Source organism: Ovis aries, chromosome 2 (genome assembly GCF_016772045.2).
Source record: "Ovis aries strain OAR_USU_Benz2616 breed Rambouillet chromosome 2, ARS-UI_Ramb_v3.0, whole genome shotgun sequence".
NCBI classification, from domain to species: Eukaryota; Metazoa; Chordata; class Mammalia; order Artiodactyla; family Bovidae; genus Ovis; species Ovis aries.
In genome coordinates this window covers 88,394,971-88,418,359 of record NC_056055.1, presented here as the reverse complement: position 1 = coordinate 88,418,359, position 23,389 = coordinate 88,394,971, and positions in this window count along the sequence as shown.

Genomic DNA, 23,389 nt, shown 5'->3' with positions numbered 1-23,389 from the left:
TCCAACTCTTTGTGACCCCATGAATCGCAGCACACCAGGCCTCCCTGTCCATCACCAACTCCCAGAGTTCACTCAGACTCACATCCATCGAGTCAGTGATGCCATCCAGCCATCTCATCCTCTGTCGTCCCCTTCTCCTCCTGCCCCCAATCTCTCAATCAGAGTCTTTTCCAATGAGTCATGAGGTGGCCAAAATGCTGGAGTTTCAGCTTTAGCATGAAAATAAGCCTTTAATGTCAAGTCAAAAATTGGATTTTGTGGAAATACTTTAAAAGAAGAACAAGGAGAGGGAACCCAATTTGGAACTAACCTTTCTTTACTAAAATGATTTCCTCTGCTGCAGTCAGGTTTGTTTTGGCCTCTAGAAAATACTGGTTAAAAAATAAATAAATAAACAGCAGTTCTGATTTCACACACATATGCATATGTATGCACACAATCTTGAGTCTGTATCATCAAAACAGATATTGTAACCTAGTCTGGGGAGTTTAGACTAGCTTTACATGGACAGTAATAATAGATATATTTGTTCAACAGCTACTACAGCCAATAATAGTTTACTGAGCATGTACTAAGCACCAGGCGCTGTGCTAAGAGTTTTTCATATGTTATCACATTTAATTCTGAAACAACCCTGTAGGTTAGGTACTACTATTTCTCCCATTTTTTTTAAAGATGAATATAATGAGGCTTAGAGGAACTGCATGAGTCAGAGAGACAATTAAAGACATTACTTATGTAAACTCACACTGATAGCTGGTGCTAGGACCAGCACTCTACATTCTTAAGTGCATCGTTTCACAGCTGTCACCATCCTTCTGGAGGACATGCTAGGTGCTAGGGTCGGTGCCTATATTCATTGCTGATTCTTCTCTATAACCCTTTGACGTAAGTGTCATTATCCCCCTTTTATAGATGAGAGGGTTCACAGAAGACACTGCTTGCTTTAGCCCACACAGTTAATAGAAGAGCAGCCTAGGATTCAAGCCCCACAACTGTCTGAATCAAAGGTCCATGTTCCTTCTACTATGCGTATTGCTTTCTAGCTCAGGGGTTTCCCAGCTGCGTATCATAACCTATTAGTGTATAGTGAGGTCAAGTAATTGTGTCCTAACCAGCCCTTTAAACACTGGAGTAGAATAGAATATAACAGAAGAGAAGATAACTGAACAGGAAATACTAGTGTGCATCACACATAGGAAATGGCAGCCCACTCCAGTCCTCTTGCCTGGAGAATCCCATGGATGGAGGAGTCTGGTAGGCTACAGCCCATGGGGTGGCAAAGAGTCGGACACGACTGAGCGACTTCACTGTCACTTCACATAGTGATGGTGAGACACTGCTTAGTGAAAGTTTTATTTTTCAATTATGTGTATCAGCATGATGTGTGATCATGCCTGTGTGCATGTGCACATGTGTGTATATATTAAAATGTAAAGTGCATTTCTTATTCTGGTTGCCATGAAAAGCATCTGAAAGCCTCTGTCTGAGCCAGTCCATCTGCTTTTAAGGTCACTGCCAGTGCTTATGCTTTAATGATAACTTACCTACACTGTACACATTTTCTTTTGACCCTAAACCACTCAGACAAAGGTGGTTATAAAGATCAACTTCCTAGTGTCCTTTCTACCAAATTATTAAAGAAAAGCATATGCAACTCACTAGCTATGTGTGACTTTTGCCAAGTTACTAACCCTGTCTAAAGGCAGCCTCCCTGAATTTTACTTTCTCCATCTTTGAAGTACCATAATTATGTGCTCATTTATGTTGCAAGGATTGACTGAGATCATGTGGATATCCCAAGACACATGTGCCCCAAACAACCATTAAATAAGTACTAGCAGTTATTAAGTTATCTACAGACAGTCACTAACAACTTATGACGGTAGAAACCGTCATATATATATTTTGAACTTCCAAGTTTGATCTTTTCCCCGGACTGTGTGTGATACTCTTGTGCTTGGCAGCGGCTGAACCACAGCTCCCAACCAGCCGCACCATCACAAGGATGAATGACAGAAACACAACCATTCTGTTTTTGACCTTCAGTACTGTATCCAAGAAATTACATGAGCTATTCAACCCTTTATTATGAAATAGGCTTTGTGAGAGATGATTTTGCCCAACTGTAGGCAAATGTGTGTTACGCAGGTTTAAGGTTAGGCTAAGCTCTGATGTTCAGTAGGTTAAGTGTACTAAGTAAATTTGGGGGGATTGAATGACAGTTTCAACTTACAGTGAATTTCTTGGGACATAATCCTATCGTAACTAGAGAAAGACCTGTACATAGACTGGAGGGGTCTTAATTGAGAGTCTCATGTTCAAGGAAATAAAAGGATAAGGAGGAAAAGGTACTTTTCTCTAGCTCTGAATCCTCAAACCTCATGAAAATGTAAATTAAGTAGGTCTGCAATGGTCCCATTTATTTATCCCACACCTATTGAGTGCCTACTGTATGCCAGAGAGGGGCTAATCAGCAATGACATACCAAGAGTTTTTAGAGTCAGATCCAAATTTACAGATGCTTCCTAAAGTTGGGGTTTATTAGACGAGCAGAGTGATAAATCACACTGGCACCTCATTTTATGATTTTAGACAAGAGTGATCATCACTTAACTCTTACACATAAGCTCTGTCAAATGAACTTCAGCGATAATAGCCTCATTTTTTTTAAAACCTTATCCACCTGGCATTCAATTGATTGAATCTGAGGTCCTTGCTTTCCATTTTTACAGCTTGGTTCCTTCTTCCCACATGTCACAGTTGGGAGGATTGATTTTCTTTGTACACTGTCTTTTCTCCTTTCCAATTCCCAGCTCCCTATTTTTCTTTTCTACTCCTGCTGTCCACCACTGATTCTCTTCCTCTGTTCTGTCTACCGTCTCTAGCCCTGAGCTAAGGGACCCAGCTCTTCTTTCCTATACGCATTCCTAATGAGAGGTGGATTAGCAAGAAATAAAAGTGTGGTTCTTAGCGGGGGAAAGCCACCATATCCCAGGACACTGATTTCTAATTGTTTGCCACACATCTTTGCTTTGAGAAGCAGGGAGCTTGCCAGAGGAAAATTGCCTTTCCATACCTAAGATGTGTGTGTACAATTTAACATTCCTTCCCAAAGGGTCAAGTACAAAAGCAGGGGCTCAAAAATGTTGGTCGACTTTAATTGAACATAAAAATGATGACACTTTAGCCTGGATTTACTATTTGAGTCAAAAGCAGTTGTTTTTACATTTGTGTGCCCCTTAAAACTTCAAAGTATTTTCGCACACATTTTCTTCTATTTCACACACTTATGCTTCCACTGCTTCATAAAACCAATGAGAGCAAGAATTGTCTGATGTTATAAGAACTCTGTGAAGTAGACAGAGCAGGTATTTTATCCTCATTTTCTAAGATAAGGAAACTAAGGTACAGTGATACTGTTTTACCCCAATGTCACTTAGCTCTTCAAGAGCAAAGTTAATGCTGGAGTCTGAGTCTCATTTTAGCCACCGCATGTTGATCAGTGCCTGAGGCCCAAACACATTTAATGGCCAGTACACCATAGCCTGGTTCCAACTGCACCACGTCCGTTTGACATCATTTTCCCGGTCTTTGCAGCCTTCTAGCACTGGAGCTCAGCCCAAAGGAGCCCCACTGTGGCAGAGAAACAGAACCTCTGGATAGACTCTTCTAGAAGAGCTTTGCTAATGTGGACAGTTGGACAATGTCCCTTGTGAGTGTTTGTCAGCAGGATCATCACATTCCCCTGGGGTTGAAGGGACTCTGGAATTCTATACAGTTAAGCCACCTGGATCTTGGTTTGGAGAGAACCCCAAGGGTCTGCCCTTGAGCCTCATGGGCCTCCAGGAAAGATGGCCCTGCCCAGCAGGATGTACTTACTGTCAGGCATTCAGTCATGACAATGCCCTCAGGAGCTCTATACAATGTCTCCTCTTCCTTCAGTTATGGGCAGTACTCCCCAGAAGCCAGTGTTTCCAGGGTGCAAGTATCAGAACCTTGCCAAGATAGACTGGGGAGACACCAGTATGCCCTCCCCTGCCAGGACCCTATAGCATTGACAATGTGGATAGGTGGTAAAGGCTAGAGCTACCCATGTTATCATGAGTTCTCTGATCATAACGCAGATCGGGGAGAGCACTCAGCATTTTGAAGAGGCAGGGCTGAAAGGTGCTGACTGTACACTCCAAAATGATCCTCCCACAGAGGGTGATATGCACCTTCAAGTGGCAAAAGTGTTAGGGTGAGTTACTCAGTCCTGTCCAACTTTTTGCAACCCCATGGACGGTAGCCCAATAGTCTCCTCTGTTTATGGAGTTCTCCAGGCAAGAATCCTGGAGTGGGGTGCCATGCCCTCCTCCAGGGGATCTTCCCAACCCAGGGATTGAACCTGGGTCTCCCACATTGCAGGCAGATTCTTTACCATCTGAGCCACCAGGGAAGCCCAAGTGGCAAAATCATGTCACAAACTACACAGCAGAGGAAAACCCAAAGAATAGAGGCAGTCTGCATGCCAAACCACCCCTGGCAGCACCCCTCACCCATCCTCTAAGCAGAAGCCCAGAGGCTGTCATACTTCGGTTCTTCCACAGACTTCCCCGGCCCAATCCCAGTGCCGTGGATACTGCAAGCAGGCATAAGGACAGGAACTCAGATACATGGAGCTTCTTGGAGCAAGAACACTCGAGGCTTACAAAGAAGCCCTCTCCAGTGGAGCTGCTCAGATCTAGGCCACCTGAGTGGCTGAGGATCCAGCAACATTCAAGCCACCCAAGATGGACAACCCAGTGATAGAAGGAACAATTGCTGGAGACCAATAATCTCATGCTAGAATATTTTCATGCCTACTGGGTTCTAGAGTTCTTTCTATTCTTTCTATTCCATTGTTCCCCTTTACCTTACCATAGGAAATGTCGTGTATTTAGGGGTTTGTTTGTTAAACTGAAGGTGGAGCTAGAGATAAACTTGGCTCTTGAGAAACACTAGGGCAAAGCTTATCATTTTGTAGTGCTTTAATTTATAATCAGTCTAAATCATATTAACCAGTGATGTATGAGAGACCTTTTCATACTGTTCATGGGGTTCTCAAGGCAAGAAAACTGAAGCGGTTTGCCATTCCCTTCTCCAGTGGACCACATTTTGTCAGAACTCTTCACCATGACCCATCCGTCTTGGGTGGCCCTACATGGCATGGCTCATAGTTTCATTGAGTTAGACAAGTCTGTGGTCCGTGTGATTAGATTGGTTAGTTCTCTGTGATTGTGGTTTTCAGTCTGTCTGCCCTATAATGGATAAGGATAAGAGGCTTATGGAAGCTTCCTGGTGGGAGAGACTGACTGAGGGGGAAACTGAGTCTTGTTCTGATGCTTACTCAGTAAATCATTAATCCAGTTTTCTGTTGCTGAGTGGAGCTGTGTTCCCTCCCTGCTATTTACCTGGGGCCAAACTATGGTGGAGGTGATGAAGATAATGGTGACCTCCCTCAAAAGATCCCATGCATGCGCTGATACACTCATTCCCCCCCACCCTGCAACAGGCCACCACCGACCCACACCTCTGCCGGAGACTCCCCGACACCCACAGGCAAGTCTGGGGCAGTCTCCTGTGGAGTCGCTGCTCCTTTCCTCTGGGCCCTGGTGCACAAGGTTCTGTTGTGCCCTCTGAGAGTCTGTTCCCCAGTCCTGTGTAAGTTCTGGCAGCTCTATGGTGGGGTTGACGGCAACCTCCTCCAAGAGGGCTTATGCCATACTCAAGTCAGCTGCACCCAGAACCTCTGTCCCTGTGGAAGACCATGGCTGACCCGTACCTCACAGGAAATGCTCAAACACATTTCTGTCTCAGTCTCTGTGGGGCCCCTGGGTCCTGGGGTGCACAAGATTTGTTTGAGCCCTCTGAGCATCTCTGGTGGGAATGGGGTTTGATTCAAAACACAAATTCACCCCTCCTACCATCTTGCCGGGGCTTCTCCTTTGCCCTTGGACATGGGGTATCTCCACATGGCCGGTCCAGTGAAGTGCAGCCACTGCTCCTGACCTTGGATGTGGGGTTTCTCATTTCCAATTTCACATCCTACTAATTTTGCCTCTTCTTCAGCTGGAGAACTTGAACTGCTTCAACATGACGAGTACGAATTCACTGATCAGAAGTTTTGATCGAAAAAGCAAGGGAGTTCCAGAAAAACATCTATTTCTGCTTTATTGACTATGTCAAAGCCTTTGACTGTGTGGATCACAATAAACTGTGGAAAATTCTGAAAGAGATGGGAACAACAGACCACCTGACTTGCCTCCTGAGAAACCTGTATGCAGGTCAGGAAGCAACAGTTAGAACTGGACATGGAACAACAGACTGGTTCCAAATAGGAAAAGGAATATGTCAAGGCTGTATATTGTCACCTGCTTATTTAAATTCTATGCAGAGTACATCATGAGAAACACTGGGCTAGAAGAAGCACAAGCTGGAATCAAGATTGCTGGGAGAAATATCAATAACCTCAGATATGCAGATAACACCACCCTTATGGCAGAAAGTGAAGAGGAGCTAAAAAGCCTCTTGATGAAAGTGAAAGAGGAGAGTGAAAAAGTTGGCTTAAAGCTCAACATTCAGAAAACAAAGATCATGGCATCCGGTCCCATAACTTCATGGCACATAGATGGGGAAATAGTGGAAACAATGTCAGACTTTATTTTTCTGGGCTCCAAAATCACTGCAGATGGTGATTGCAGCCATGAAATTAAAAGACGCTTACTCCTTGGAAGAAAAGCTATGACCAACCTAGATAGCATATTAAAAAGCAGAGACATTACTTTGCCAACAAAGGTCCATCTGGTTAAGGCTATGGTTTTTCCAGTGGTCATGTATGGATGTGAGAGTTGGACTGTAAAGAAAGTGAAAGTGAAAGTAAAGGGGCTTCCCTGGTAGCTCAGAGGTTAAAGCGTCTGCCTGCATGCGGGAGACCTGGGTTCGATCCCTGGGTTGGGAAGATTCCCCTGGAGAAGGAAATGGCAACCCACTCCAGTATTCTTGCCTGGAGAATCCCATGGATGGAGGGGCCTGGTGGGCTACAGTCCACGAGGTCGCAAACAGTCAGACACAACTCAGCGACTTCACTTTCCAAAGTGAAAGTGAAGAGTGCCAAAGAATTAATGCTTTTGAACTATGGTGTTGGTGAAGACCCTTGAGAGTCCCTTGGACTGCAAGGAGATCCAACCTGTCCATCCTAAAGATCAGTCCTGAATATTCATTGGAAGACTGATACTGAAGCTGAAACTCCAATCTTTGGCCACCTGATGCGAAGAGCTGACTCATTTGAAAGACCCTGATGCTGGGAAAGATTGAAGGCAGGAAGAGAAGGGGGCAACAGAGGATGAGATGGTTGGGTGGCATCACCGACTCAACAGACATGAGTTTGAATGAACTTCGGGAATTGGTGATGGACAGGGAGGCCTGGCTGCTGCAGCCCATGGGGTCACAAAGAGTCAGACATGACTGAGCAACTGAACTGAACTGATGAGAGATCTTGTTACCTGTTTTTTTTGTTGTTGTTGTTGTTTTTTATCTTTTATCATTCACAGTAAAACACTTTGACTATTGTTTATGAGGTAAATGATATTTGTTTTGTTTCAAAATCCAGGCTCCTCAATTCTGTTAACTGGCAATGCCCCTCAAAAGCATTGTCAAATAGTTGAGTAGAGATGTTTGCTGTGTAGTTTAGACAACTGTGGTCCTCTTGAACCTATGCTGGTACTATGTACTCTGGTCTTGTCACATGGGGGCAGCTGAGCTCTGATTGAAATCTGGGTCTAACTGAAAATCAGACTTGGCAGGCATTGCTTTGCCGACACTGGACTCCCCCCGCCCTTTTAGCAGGCCTAATGGATCACCCTTCTTGTACTACAGCCAGTTTTCTGTAGTGCCTCTTGGGCCAGTGCTGTTAAAAGGGATCTCCTCTGTGTGTGTCACACAGAGCAAGCACTTGTCTTGCATATCATCTTTTGCACTTTAAAGTGAAATTAATTCCAATTTGTTTAAAAATTTTGTAAAGGAGAAGATTCAGTGTACTAGTTTGGTATGGATAAAATGATGCTAACCTTTCCAAAAGTAAAGGGAAAGTGAAGTCGCTCAGTCGTGTCCAACTCTTTTGTGACCCCATGGACTGTAGCCTACCAGGCTCCTCTGTCCATGGGATTTTCCAGGCAAGAGTACTGAATTGGGTTGCCATTTCCTTCTCCAGGGGATCTTCCTGACCCGCGGATCGAACCCAGGTCTCCCGCATTATAGACAGATGCTTTACCGTCTAAGCCACCAAGGAAGTCTGGGCAATTACAGTCAGACTACAGTTTTGAAGTTCGTGTCACCCTATTTTGGTTTCCTTGTTTGGCCCAGGGAGCAGAATTTTTTATTCTGGATGATGGATGAAATTAAGGTTTTTCTATCTGAAGGCATTTTTTTCCCTCAAAATGAGCCTTATACGTTTATACATATATATTCACCTTATTAAGGAAAGGAAATAGCAAAAAGCTTTTTATTTCTCACCATATCTCATCATTAAGACTATGTCCTTGTTAAGACTCACTGTCTCAAACATTGTCTTAAATGCTATAGTTTGTTGGATAGCATCTTGTCCTCATAAGCAACTGGCCTTTTCATTGAGACTAGAGACTAAAATTATCACAAAAGTTAATTTGTATATTCTGTTCTCTTATTCATCTCTTATTCATTCTGATAATAAAATCCTTCAAAAAAGGTTCAGTTCAGTTCAGTTCAGTCGCTCAGTCGCGTGCGACTCTTTGCGACCCCATGAATCGCAGCACACCAGGCCTCCCTGTCCATCACCAACTCCCGGAGTTCACTCAGACTCACATCCATCGAGTCGGTGATGCCATCCAGCCATCTCATCCTCTGTCGTCCCCTTCTCCTCCTGCCCCCATTCCCTCCCAGCATCAGAGTCTTTTCCAATGAGTCAACTCTTCACATGAGGTGGCCAGAGTACTGGAGTTTCAGCTTCAGCATCATTCCCTCCAAAGAAGGTAGGGGGAGAAAACCTGAGACTTTCTACTCCTATTCCAGCTTTCTATTTACTCATTCTACCACATCTTCTACAAGCAAACAAAACACTGTTGAAACTTCATATCACTCCAACATGATTATCATCTTCATATTACAGATGAGCAGCTTTACACCTTTAAATCTAAGACACCATTAATTAGAAAGACAATTATTTTATATACTATTCCACAAAAAATAATGCAGTCAACTAGACTATGATATATCATTAATCAAGGGACATACCTTGATTTCAGAGATAACAAAATGTGGAGCTCCATGTGTCTTAGAACTGGTGAAAGGGATTAACTGAGTAAGTTACTTACACTTCAGTTTGTTAATTTATAAAGTGTACAGTTAATTTATGGGCCTGTTGTATGTAACTAGTTCCAACTTTTGCTTCTTACAGACATGGTCTAAAGAAGACAACTTCTGACAAAAAGGCATCTCATAGGAAGAGGTTTCCTCATAGAATGAGGATTCCCAGAGATGGATGTTATATTCAATACAGGATTCTGTTGCATTACTTCCTTCAGAGAAGGTGCTGGAAAACCCAGGGAAATATTTCAATATTCTTAGAACCAAAAAGAGACAAAGTGAACTTTCTAGTCACTCAGTTCAGTTCACTCACTCAGTTGTGTCCGACTGCGACCCCATGAACTGCAGCACGCCAGACCTCCCTGTTCATCACCAACTTCCAGAGTTTACCCAAACCCATGTCCATCGAGTCGGTGATGCCATCCAACCACCTCCTCCTCTGTCGTCCCCTTCTCCTCCTGCCCCCAATCCCTCCCAGCATTAGGTCTTTTCTTCCCAGGTCTTTTCCAATGAGTCAACTTTTCTCATCAGATGGCCAAAGTATTGGAGTTTCAGCTTCAGCATCAGTCCTTCCAATGAACACCCAGGACTGATCTCCCTTAGGATGGACTGGTTGGATCTCCTCGCAAGAGTCTTCTCCAACACCACAGTTCAAAAGCATCGATCATTTGGTGCTCAGCTTTCTTCACAGTCCAACTCTCACATCCATACATGACCACTGGAAAAACTATAGCCTTGACTAGATGGACCTTTTTTGGCAAAGTAATGTCTCTGCTTTTGAATATGCTATCTAGGTTGGTCATAGCTTTTCTTCCAAGGAGTAAGCGTCTTTTAATTTCATGGCTGCAGTCAACATCTGCAGTGATTTTGGAGCCCAGAAAAATAAAGTCTGACACTGTTCCCACTGTTTCCCCATCTATTTCCCATGAAATGATGGGACTGGATGCCATGATCTTCGTTTTCTGAATGTTGAGATTTAAGCCAACTTTTTCACTCTCCACTTTCACTTTCATCAAGAGGCTGTTTAGTTCTTTGATTTCTGCCATAAGGGTGATGTTATCTGCATATCTAAAGTTATTGATAATTCTCCAGGCAGTCTTGATTCCAGCTTGTGCTTCTTCCAGCCCAGCATTTCTCATGATGTACTCTGCACAGAATTTAAATAAGCAGGGTGACAATATACTGCCTTGACATACTCCTTTTCCTATTTGGAATCAGTCTGTTGTTCCATGTCCAGTTCTAACTGTTGCTTCCTGACCTGTATACAGGTTTCTCAAGAGGCAAGTCAGGTGGTCTGGTATTCCCATATCTTTCAAAATTTTCCACAGTTTATTGTGATCCACACAGTCAAAGGCTTTGGCATAGTCAATAAAGGAGAAATAGATGTTTTCTGGAACTCTTGCTTTGTCCATGATCCGGCGGATGTTGGCAATTTGATCTCTGGTTCTTCTGCCTTTTCTCAAACCAGCTTGAACATCTGGAAGTTCATGGTTCACTTATTGCTGAAGCCTGGGCTGGAGAATTTTGACCATTACTTTACTAGCATGTGAGATGAGTACAATTGTGTGGTAGTTTGAGCATTCTTTGGCATTACCTTTCTTTGGGATTGGAATGAAAACTGACCTTTTCCAGTCCTGTGGCCACTGCTGAGTTTTCCAAATTTGCCGGCATATTGAGTGCAGCACTTTCACAGCATCATCTTTCAGGATTTGAAATAGTTCAACTGGAATTCCATCACCTCCACTAGCTTTGTTCGTAGTGATGCTTTCTAAGGCCCACTTGACTTCACATTCCAGGATGTCTGGCTCTAGATGAGTGATCACACCATCATGATTATCTGGGTCGTGAAGATATTTTTTGTACTTTCTTCTGCTGCTGCTGCTAAATTGCTTCAGTCATGTCCAACTCTGTGTGACCCCATAAATGGTCTCCCACCAAGCTCCCCCATCCCTGGGATTTTCCAAGCAAGAGTACTGGAGAGGGGTGCCATTGCCTTCTCCGTTGCACTTTCTAGAATCCCAAATAATAGACAGTGAGGAAATCTGGTAGAAAAAGCTGTTTTTTTGGCTACTGCATGCATAGTCCTGCTGAAGTTGCAAAATCAATGATTTCCAATCCTTTTGGGGGGAACATATATGTCCTTTTGTCTTGCATAGCACATATCTATTCCTATTTTCCCAACATCACTAAAATTTTTATCAATGGAAAAGAACTTAAAATAGCCAAGACAATTTTGTAAAAGAGCTAGACTGGAGGATATTCACAACCTTACTTCCAGATTTATGATAAAGCTGAAAATACTGAGATATTGGCTTAAGAATGCATAAATTTGTAATCCCAAAATAAATACTTATGATCAGTTGACTGTAGACCAAGAAGTCAATGTGATTCAATAGAAAAGATAGTTTTTACAAATTGTGCTGAATACTGAGCCAGGGGAGAAAATGAGCTTTGATCCTTAACTCACAGGTCACACAAAAATGAACTCAAACTGTGTCATAGATCTAAATATAAGAACTAAACTGTAAAGGATTCCAGAGGAAAATTTAGGGGGAAAATCTTTATGACAGGTAGTTAAGCAAAGAATTCTTAGGACACACAAAAAAATCAAAGCCATAAGAGAAAAATGGTAAACTGGACTTGATAAAATTCAAAAATATTTTCCCATCAAAAGACACTATCAAGAAAATGAAAAAAAAATCACAAATTTGAAAGAAAATCCAGAACATATAATGAATACTGACAACTTAAGGAAAAATAATCATACAATTTTAAAGAAATGAGTGGAATATTAAGACACTTCCCCAAAAGTTATACGAATGAATTCCCATTGTGGTCAAGCATCTCCATAAGGAAGTGGTATTTCCTGGTGATAGTCATCAAATGCCTCATGGAGGGGACCTTTGTGTGCTATTCAGCAATGGATGAACCTGGTCAGGAACTGAGCTGGAGACCACCATCCCAGCTCCACACTTAGACTTTGCTATAGAGTATAGATTTCCTGTGGTCACCAAGAGTCTCTACTATGCAAAAACCTTACTGACCCTCAGTTCAGTTCAGTCACTCAGTCATGTCCGACTCTTTGCAACCCCATGAATCACAGCATGCCAAGCCTCCCTGTCCATCACCAACTCCCAGAGTTTACCGAAACTCATGTTCATCGAGTCACTGCTGCCATCCAGCCATCTCGTCCTCTGTCGTCCCCTTCTCTTCCTGTCCCCAATCCCTCCCAGCATCAGGGTCTTTTCAAATGAGTCAACTCTTTGCATGAGGTGGCCAAAGTATTGGAGTTTCAGCTTCAGCATCAGTCCTTCCAATGAACACCCAGGACTTACCTCCTTTAGGATGGACTAGTTGGATCTCCTTGCAGTCCAAGGGACTCTCAAGAGTCTTCTCCAACACCACAGTTCAAAAGCATCAATTCTTCAGTGCTCAGCTTTCTTCACAGTCCAACTCTAACATCCATACATGACCACTGGAAAAACCATAGCCTTAACCAGATGGACCTTTGTTGGCAAAGTAATGTCTCTGCTTTTTAATATGCTATCTAAGTTGGTCATAACTTTCCTTCCAAGGAGTAAGTGTCTTTTAATTTCATGGCTGCAATCACCATCTGCAGTGATTTTGGAGCCCAGAAAAATAAAATCTGATACTGTTTCCACTGTTTCCCTATCTATCTGCCATGAAGTGATGGGACTGGATGCCATGATCTTTGTTTTCTGAATGTTGAGCTTTAAGCCAACTTTTTCACTCTCCTCTTTCACTTTCATCAAGAGGCACTTTAGTTCCTCTTCACTTTCTGCCATAAGGGTGGTGTCATCTGCATATCTGAGGTGATTGATATTTCTTCTCCTGGAAGTCTTGATTCCAGCTTGCGCTTCTTCCAGCCCAGCATTTCTCATGATGTCCTCTGCATAGAAGTTAAATAAACAGGGTGACAATATACTGCCTTGACGTACTCCTTTTCGTATTTGGAACCAGTCTGTTGTTCCATGTCCAGTTCCAACTGTTGCTTCTGACCTGCATACAAGTTTCTCACGAGGCAGGTCAGGTGGTCTGTTATTCCCATCTCTTTCAGAATTTTCCACAGTTTATTGTGATCCACACAGTCAAAGGCTTTGGCATAGTCAATAAAGCAGAAATAGATGTTTTTCTGGAACTCTCTTGCTTTTTCGATGATCCAGCAGATGTTGGCAATTTGATCTCTGGTTCCTCTGCCTTTTCTAAAACCAGCTTGAACATCTGGAATTTCATGGTTCACATATTGCTAGAGCCTAGACAGATATAATAACCACAACCTCATAATCCTCAGGAGGTTTCAGTATTTTTCACTTCCTCTTTTTACGGTGTGTAAATTTCCAAACTAGTAATCAAGAAACACCACTTTAGCCACAACCTGATAATGAGATCTACAATTGATAGATAATTCCCATCTCCATGCCACCCACTTCCATCTGTTCCACTAAAATATAGTCTTCATGAAAGTGGAATTTTTTGCCAGGTTTCTTCACCGAAGCATGCCAAAGAACCTAGAAAAATGCCTGACACATAGAAGGTGCTCAATAAATACTTGTTGAATGTAAATACATTTTATTGTAAGATCATCCTGAAAGACCCAAGATATATGGCTGTTCTAATTATAAGAACTGACACAATTTCTACCCTTCTCCAAATCTTCACACAGATCATTATAACAGTAGATGAATTTAAGATGTTGGTTTGACATCTTTACCAGCGACCAAATTGTTCAAAGCAAGATAGCAATTTACTTCTTGTAATAATAATAATAAGTCTGTATACAGCTTTATACTAACCTGCTTGCATATATTAACTGATATAATACTTACAATAACCTTGTGAGGAAGGTATTAATATCCCCAATTTACAGATGAGGAAAGTAAGTCAGACTTTCTGTAGTTTTGCCCAAGTAACACAGCTGATTAAGTCACAGATTTGGATTTGAACTCAGGATCTGGCTCCAGAATCTATGTTTTTAGCCACATAACCATGCTTCTCAACTTTAATACAAACTGTCAAGAGTTTTTTTTAAATGTATAATTCAGCAGGACTGTGATGGAGCCCAAGATTCTGCATTTTTAATAAGCTCCCAGGTGCTGCTGAAGATCTAAGGACCACACTTGGATCAGTAAGACACTACACTGAACCACCTCTCTTGTGAACACTCAAGCAAGCAGGCAGTCCAGAGGTACAGGCTCATTCTGTACCACAAAGTGGTCTAAGGATGATGGTGCTTTCTTTCTGTTCAGCATCCACTAGGGATTATCCTCATCTACTTGTTCTGAAATGACCTCCTATCAACATAGCCACATTCCAGTCTTTGCAAAGAGAGAAAAAAAAGCAGAGAGCAAGCAGCTTCCTCTTAAGAGCATGACCAGAAGTCACCCATCACTTCTGCATACTTCTCATTAGTCAGACTTGGTCATGAAGTCACACCAAAGCTGCAAGAAAGGTGCGGAAATGTAGTTTCCCACTGGACCAACACCTAGCTAAAACTCAAGAGGTTCTATCACTGAAATAAAAAAGTCTTTTAATGGATTAAAGTAGATTGGTAGGCTTCCCCGATGGCCCAAGCAGTAAAAATTTGCCTGCAATGCAAGAGATTCAGAAGATGAGGATTCAGTCCCCAGGTCAGGAAGTGGCAAGCCACTCCAGTATTCTTGCATGGAGAATCCCATGGACAGAGGAATCTTGTGGGCTACAGTCCATAGGATCACAAAGAGTCAGACACGACTACACGCATCTCCAAACTGGTGAGACAACTTACATTTTCTGCCACAGTAGATTGAAAAGCCTTTGATTTTCATCACATCTTATCATCTTTCTTCTAAGGGTGAGCCAATACAGTATCTCTCCCTTCCCTCCATCTTCTGCTGACCTGCACAGTTGTTCCTTTGGGTCTAGAAAAACCCATTTCACATCTAAGTTATCTCCCTTAACTTGATCCTCCAAAAATCTGATTAAATGGAAAAGAGGGAATCCATTCTTGCACAGCCTAAAAATAGTACCTTAGGATGAATAAAATATAAGAATTTTAAATATCCGAGCTCCCCCTCCACATCTTTCTTTAGTCACATTTTGTCAGTAGTCCATCTCCTCTCAATTTCTACCTGATCCTTAAGGAAACTCAATGAAGCTGGAAATATGGTCCTTGAATTATTTATTTTGATTAATTTTTCCTCTTTCTCTAACAGAAAATGTTGATAACTAGTTTTTCTGGTGTCTTATCTCTATTATAGACAGAGCAATCCCTGAAGAAAATACAGTGAAAGTAATACATTGTGATTTGAAACAAGTTTAAGCAACGACTGGGAGGCTGCCTTCATTTTTATTGGAACGTCTCAGCCTAAACCCAGCAACTTGGAGAGATTTGGATTAGGCAATTCACACAATACACTCACTCCACCAGCAGCCACGGATGAGCTGGCTGGAAGCAAAGAAAGCAGTGCAGATCTGTAGTCGCTGACTACATCCAGTCACTTGTGCAGGATGTAAGAAAGGGTTTACGAGTCCTGCATCTCACCCTGGAAACTGGATCTTTTTTTAAGACATTTTATCTTCCAGTTGTGAAATATATTTGAGGCTATTGCACTTTTTACCAGATTTTGAATTAAGCACAAAGGCTGAAGATACCTAAAGAAGAAAAAGAGAAGCAAGCTGAGGTGAGGCAGAAAGCATTGTTGTGGCCTGGCACCGCAGCCTATAAACTTCGCGTTTCTGAAACAGGTCAGGCTGCAAAATCTATCAGACAAAACATTTTGAAGTAAATTGAACTAATCTTTTTTTCCCCTTAGTAGTCAAAATGTAGCCTTGCTTTTAGTTGGACCTGAGAGTTATTACTAATAACTGGTTTCCAAAAGATGGCACCTGTCTGTATATTGACAGAGGTTTTAGTGATTGAAGAGGCTTTGGCGGACAGCGTGGCCAATCCATTTGTTTTCCCTTTCTCAATAATCAGTGAGTATCACTGCAGGCTCAGTTGGTCTGGCTGATTGATTGTAAAGACAGCCAAAATGAACAGCTCGACCATCTCACAATCTGATTTCCCTGCCATGTATTGACCCAATCCAAGTTACATATGTTACAGTATTTGCAAAGCTGTCACTGTTATAAAACACTGACTGGGTACTCACAATCGACAGGGGCTTTATGAAAACCCGTTAAAATTGGAATCCAACTCACCCTGGTCTGTTTGAGCTTTGGGAATTCTTCTGTGTGGGAAGAGGGAAGTGGTTGATTAAATATCTACACATTCACACAAACATAGCAGTAACTACAATGACAAAACAGATAGCTCTTTCTGAGAATTCCCTTGGTAGTGATTCACTGGGCAGTAACTGGGAATGAAAGCAGATATGGAATAACCTTTGGGTGTGGGGGGTGTGTGTTTGTTTTTGTTGCTTTTAATCTGTCTTTATTTTTAAAAATCTCAGGATGTGTGGAGACCAAACCCCTGGGCACTTTCTTATCCAAGGAGAGGAGGTGCTGGCATCTGCTGGTAGAGGTGGGGACTGTTCCTAGCAGAAATTTTCTCATTAACTCAGGAGATGACCTGGTCTGTCTGGAAACTGTCTGCATTTCAGACCCCGTGGCTGATTTATGGTTAAAAGCAAAATGGGTTGTTTGAAATCGTGGAGCCAGTGGTTTGCTTTCATTCCTCTTTCAAGTCTTTGGTTGAATTTAGGATAGATCAGAGAGATCTCTCATTGTACTAAATAAACTCCTAACGATACTGATTGAGCTGCTCAGATGGGACACGACAGGGATGTGGGAAACTCGAGGCCCATTAAATCACTGAGCACTCTTAGCTGAAATTATGATACTCTGGTCATCCATGGCTAAATGAGGAGCAAAGGTTTAATGAGTGTACCAGGTTAAAAATGAGCCTGTGTCAAGCAGGAATCAGATTCATAATTAGTATTAAACTATTGAGTAGTTTTACTTATCACACTGCTCAGGAAGGGGGAGGCAGGAGAAGCTGGGGAATAAGGATGGCCACCTTTGCTCACAGTCAGATATAAGCCATTCAAATGAGGCTTCAGAGAAGGGAGGGGAGAGAGAGCAGAGGATTCCAACAATTTCCTCCACTGACTACAGTAAGTTTGAAAATCTAAAATTCTTGGAGTTTTACTTTTGAGACCAACCATCACCCAGAGTGACAATTCTCTCCACTCTTCGTGGAGGGGGTGGTAGGTTCTCCAACGATGAACAATCCTTGCATTCTCAGGCCACTTCTAAAGCTGCAACCAGTGTGAAAGATGGACTTTCTTTCGGTCCTAGCCTCAAGGGACATATGGACAAAACCAGTCTGTTTCTACAGTAATGGGAAGACACCTCCATTTCAATTAGCATCAATTGCTTGAACGCTGAGAACTCAAAATGAGGGCTTTGGAGAAATATTGGCTGCCTCTTTCTGTGAGATCTCTGAGCCTCTATCTCAATCTCTTTGAGCCTCCTTTTCTTCATCTCCAAAATCAGGGTAGTAACAACTAACTCAAAATATCTGTGGGGATTCCTTATAATAATCTGTATAGCTTGCCTAGCTTGTGTCTGGCATTTACTAAGCATTCCACAAACCGACATGATTGCTGTGGTCCAGTCTCTACAATAACACCAAAATTGTTCCTTTTCACTTCTAGTTTCAACCATGTGAAGCAATGAACAAGAAAAAGAAAAAAAGGAAAAATAGATGTAAAATGCAATTGGTGGAGTTTAGTCTGGTGAACAGCTGCAGGCACTGAGTGATTGTTCTTACCTGAAGGGGGTCCATTTCTACACACCTGCTGCTCTCTCTCTGTCTCTCTCTCTCTCCACACCTCCCATCCTCCCATATCCCTCCACCCTTTCTGTTAGTACTGGAAGAACCTGGTCGTGCCAGCATTTTCTTATTAAAGCAAAGGCATTTTGTCCCTGATTCAGAGAAATCGCAAATGAAACTGTCATAGCCAAGTCTGCAATTTAATGTCTTTTACGCTTGTCTGTGACAACTCAATGCTGTGTTCAACATACTAATCTTCTGATTTTGGTGTTCTGATTTTTTAATTCAAAGAAAGCAGCTGAGTTAGATGTGTATGATTTGACTGATCAGAACCCTCAGCATGCATGAAAGGGGTGAGTGTGAAGAAAGACCAGTTCTTCCATACAGGGAGTACGGAGGGGATATGCTAGAGTGAATCAAACAGAAATTGGGCAACATTTTTCTCCAAATGGAAATGTGACTAAAGGACTCTTTAAGTCCAGCAACTAGGAATGGTCTTTTTTCCCCCTCTATAATTATCATATATACATACATACACACACACATATATATATGTATAATCACATATATATCAAATATGTATATAGTTATATCACACACATACACCTATGAGCAGATGAGGACAAATATAAATGAAAAGAGATTTCTAGCTTCCAACTCACCTCCTCTCTCTTGTCACCTCCATGTGCATTATATTGCAGTGAACATTATGCCTCATGGTCTCATAGAAACAAAGGAACACGGACGCAAAGGGACACTTCAGAGAGGCACCATCCCACATGGATGAGGCGAAAGCCTAATACTGGTAGAAAACTGCATTTCTCTCTTGAAATACACTCCTGTTAATGAGAAGATCATATTGTGAACTAAATATCGTTTCAGATATTAAGCCTTATTTTGAAGCTGTGCCTGTTCTGGTAGCTCCAAGTCATTCTTTCTCAATTTTTTTTCACCCTTCCTTTAAGTCATCTAATGTTTAAACTCCTAAGGAAAGGTGGTGTTAAAATTAAGTTTCTTGAAGGCAGGGATTTTTTTTTTAAAAAAAGATCAGTTTTGTATTTCCAGTCTCTAGCTCAGTGTCTTACACCAAGTAGAACCTCGTAGTTTGATGAATGAATGAGGGTTTCAGTGGTAGTAGCTTTCAAATATCAGTGGATAAAACAGGTTAACTTTAAATAACTTAAAGTTTTTATAAAAGGGAACAATATCTTTCTTACTTGAGAAACTGGGAAACATTGGGAATAATACCATTCTGTATCTTGTGTCAGCCAAAGTATATAATATAAATATACAAATATATATATATACATCCAAGAGAATCATCTGCAAAATGTTCTCTTATTTTCAGAGCAGAGGCACAAATGCACTCTTGAGGTTTCTTTCAGTAAGATGCTTGCTAGTAACTAACTGTGTTTTGAGCAGTTGCAGGGTTTGACAATACTGTATAAACTCTAAAACAATAAAGAAATAGCTTGAATTATAGCAAAAAAAAAAAAAGACTAATGAAAAGGGATGTAAGAGATATAATGAAAATAAATAGTTCTTGTTCTTCCAACTTCCCTCCAGGGAGCAGGTTATGAAAGATAGCTGGAACAGTAACTGTGGAATAAAATTCTTCCAGGGTAGAAAGTAATTAGAGGTGAGTGAGTACATGAAAGCCCAGGTTTAATTGTTCTTTTTAATACAGTGAAAGAGGGCATTCATTATACAACTTTAAATGAGTGTCCTTTTAATGGAGCCTACCCCCAATAGAATATTATAAATTAATATTTTTATGTCCTATAATTATTTGTGGGTAGCACATTTGTAGTGCACTGTCCTGGGGGTATATGTTAAAAGCATTAAGCAGGTAAATGTCATCACTGAAAATACACAATTGTTGATACCCCCATGTAAGCATCTTTTTTTATATTTTAATATTCCAAGATCCCCATGAAAAAGATCAATAATTTCCTAAGCTTCTCAAATGACCTATTGCTAGTTCTAATTTACTCTCTGATTTCTAGATTTCTCTAGAAAGCTGATTTGGGGCCATTTTTGGATCTTGCCAGCAGACAAGACAGTGAATTTTATTTACAACCTCACATTTTTGTTGGCTACTCAGTGCCTGGAAAGACACCATAAACACCCCGGACTTTGCTGCCCTAGTTATAGCAGCGCCACAGGCTTCACTTTCTCTAAATGCTTCTCTGGAACAAGTAGGAATTCTGTGACACAGACGCGTCTTCCTGGGCACAGCGCCCATACGGACATAAATGGTGGCCTTAGGGCACTTTAGGCAATCTGGTTATAAATATCTTCTTACTCCTAAATACTCCACTGACAAGGTGATTGTGTTAGCTAGGTTAAATTAAAAACGAAATATGCTGTTGAACCATGTTAAGCTGTCCTTTTCTTTCCCCTAAGAAATTCCCATATGCTTTTACAGTTGATATAAATGTGTCCACAGCCTAGAATGTGACTCCAAATACAGTTTCCTTTCAAATTCATCCTCAATTCAGTTCAGTCGCTCAGTCGTGTCCGACTCTTTGTGACCCCATGAATCGCAGCATGCCAGGCCTCCCTGTCCATCACCAACTCCTGGAGTTCACTCAGATTCACGTCCATCGAGTCCGTGATGCCATCCAGCCATCTCATCCTCTGTCGTCCCCTTCTCCTCCTGCCCCCAATCCCTCCCAGCATCACAGTCTTTTCCAATGAGTCAATTCTTCGCATGAGGTGGCCAAAGTACTGGAGTTTCAGCTTTAGCATCATTCCTTCCAAAGAAATCCCAGGGCTGATCTCCTTCAGAATGGACTGGTTGGATCTCCTTGCAGTCCAAGGGACTCTCAAGAGTCTTCTCCAACCCCACAGTTCAAAAGCATCAATTCTTCGGTGCTCAGCTTTCTTCACAGTCCAACTCTCACATCCATACATGACCGCTGGAAAAACCATAGCCTTGACTAGACAGACCTTTGTTGGCGAAGTAATGTCTCTCCTTTTTAATATGCTATCTAGGTTGGTCATAACTTTTCTTCCAAGGAGTAAGTATCTTGCATTCTGCTGCTGCTGCTGCTGCTGCTAAGTCACTTCAGTCGTGTCCGACTCTGTGCGACCCCATAGACGGCAGCACTTGGATCCTAGTGGCCTGGAAATCAGCTGGCTGCAATCCTGAATCAGCCACTGACTCTCCATATGACCTTGGGCAAGTCATTTAACCTCTATGCGCCTCGCTTTGCTCATCTATAAAATGGCAATGGTGATGGTATCTATCTTTGAGACTTGCTGGAAGGATCATGAGTTAACATGTACAATAGGTTCAGAAGGATGTGGTCACATATAAAGGGAATATCAAGTTTACTATTATTTTCCCTTCAACTCTGCTACTGAAAGTTATCAAACAAGAAATGTACTCCTAGTGAACTTTAGTTTCTCAGAGGGTTGACAGAATGATATAAAACGTGTATAAGGCTTAAAAAGCTATTCAGAGCTATGTAGGGCTTGCAAAATGCCAACTAAAGGGAAGAATTAGAGTAGTAAATAAAACCAAGTAAGATTGAAAGCTGCTAAAGTAATTATTCTTTTAAAATCCTACATTCTCATATTTAGCTTTCAAGAGAAATCATTATTATATACATGAGCATGCATATGTGTGCCTATACATACAGCCTCCAACAAAGTCTCCCTCAAGGGGTCAAATTTCTAGTAATGGTTCTTTGTCAGTACTTCTCTGTGTTTATCATTTGTTTTATGCAACAGAAAATTTTACAGCAGGTATATTCATTCAGTATCTTATTATATATGATAACTACAGTAACTTTTATTAAAACTATCGATCATGTGCTTATATTTAGTATGGAATTATAAATGCTGCATTTTATCCCAGATGTGTTTAGAATAGGTGAAACCATCCCTCCTTTCCACAACACAGTTCTTTCTTTTACACACATACAGAGACAGACACCCTCTATCCTCTGCAAAACCTGACAAATAAACCTGGCGGCTTTCTAAAGCAGGTGTTGCTGTGTGGTTTCGGGGGCTGGGTAGCTTGAATATATAGTTCTTATGCAAAAGGAGGCCTTGAGGAGGATGGTGAAACAAGTTAAGACCAGACAAAATGGAGGCTTTATGGGGCTGTCTCATCAAGCTTGGAGTCAGCTCATCAACACTAAAGATGCTGATGAGTCAGGAAATCAGAGAAGAAGGCTTCAAGTTTCAGTCTCCTGAGACAGGTTGGCCTCAGAGATTTATTTTCAGATCTCTTTTTATTTGTCTTTGCTGCACAGTAAAACTTGGGTGGGCAAAATTCTCCCCATACCAGGGACCCTGTATAGACTGCTGTAGGATTTTATGGGACTGATACTCTGCTCGTTTTTAGAGGGCCATTTATGCCCAGTGTCTTTTCTCCTCTTAGCCAGTCTACATCAGTCTCTAAATCTTCCTCCCCACCTTTGAAAATTTATGGCAGCTTTCAGCCAGGCTTGGCTTAAAGCCATTGACCTCCGTGGCCTGCGTTATTGACCAGAACACAGCATCTTCTGCCCACATAATATATGTCTTTTTATCTCCCTGAAAGGAAAGGAAATGACTCTTGGAATAGCCAGGAACACAATAAAAATGAGAGAGGCTTTCCCGTTTTTTTTTTTTCTGTCTGTGGCGTTTGGCTGTTCAAAAAGCCACACTAGGATTCTTGTATGTGCCAGCCAGTGCTTTGAACCGAGTGTTGACAGAGCACCCTTAGGAGCAGGTATTGAAGGAAAGAAGGCCTGTCCCAAGTAAAGTCCCCATTTCTTAAGTTCTCACACCTTGAGAGGGAGTGGAATAAGCAGCCCTGTGGCAGCAATGCCTCAAAACTGAAGCTATAGCCTCACTGACACAGTAAACCCAGGGAGACACAGAGAAAAACACAGCAGGACTCACAGGCCCCCACAACACCCTGAGGGGCAGGGGGTCACAGTGGCACACAAGGGCGGGGGTGAGGGGGCGGCTGGAAGCACTATGAGCGCTCATCTAGCCCAAGCTCCTAAATCCCCAAGTGAGAAAATCAAGGACCAGCAAGGAGACACAACTTAACCAAGGGCACAGAGCAAAGAGGTGTTAGCCATGGATGCGTGCTTAGTCGCTCAGTCGTGTCCAACTCTCCGCGACCCCGTGGACTGCAGCCCTCCAGGCTCCTCTGTCAATGGGGATTCTCCAGGCAAGAATACTAGAATGGGCTGTCATGCCCTCCTCCAGGGGATCTTGCCAACCCAGGGATCAAACCCAGGTCTC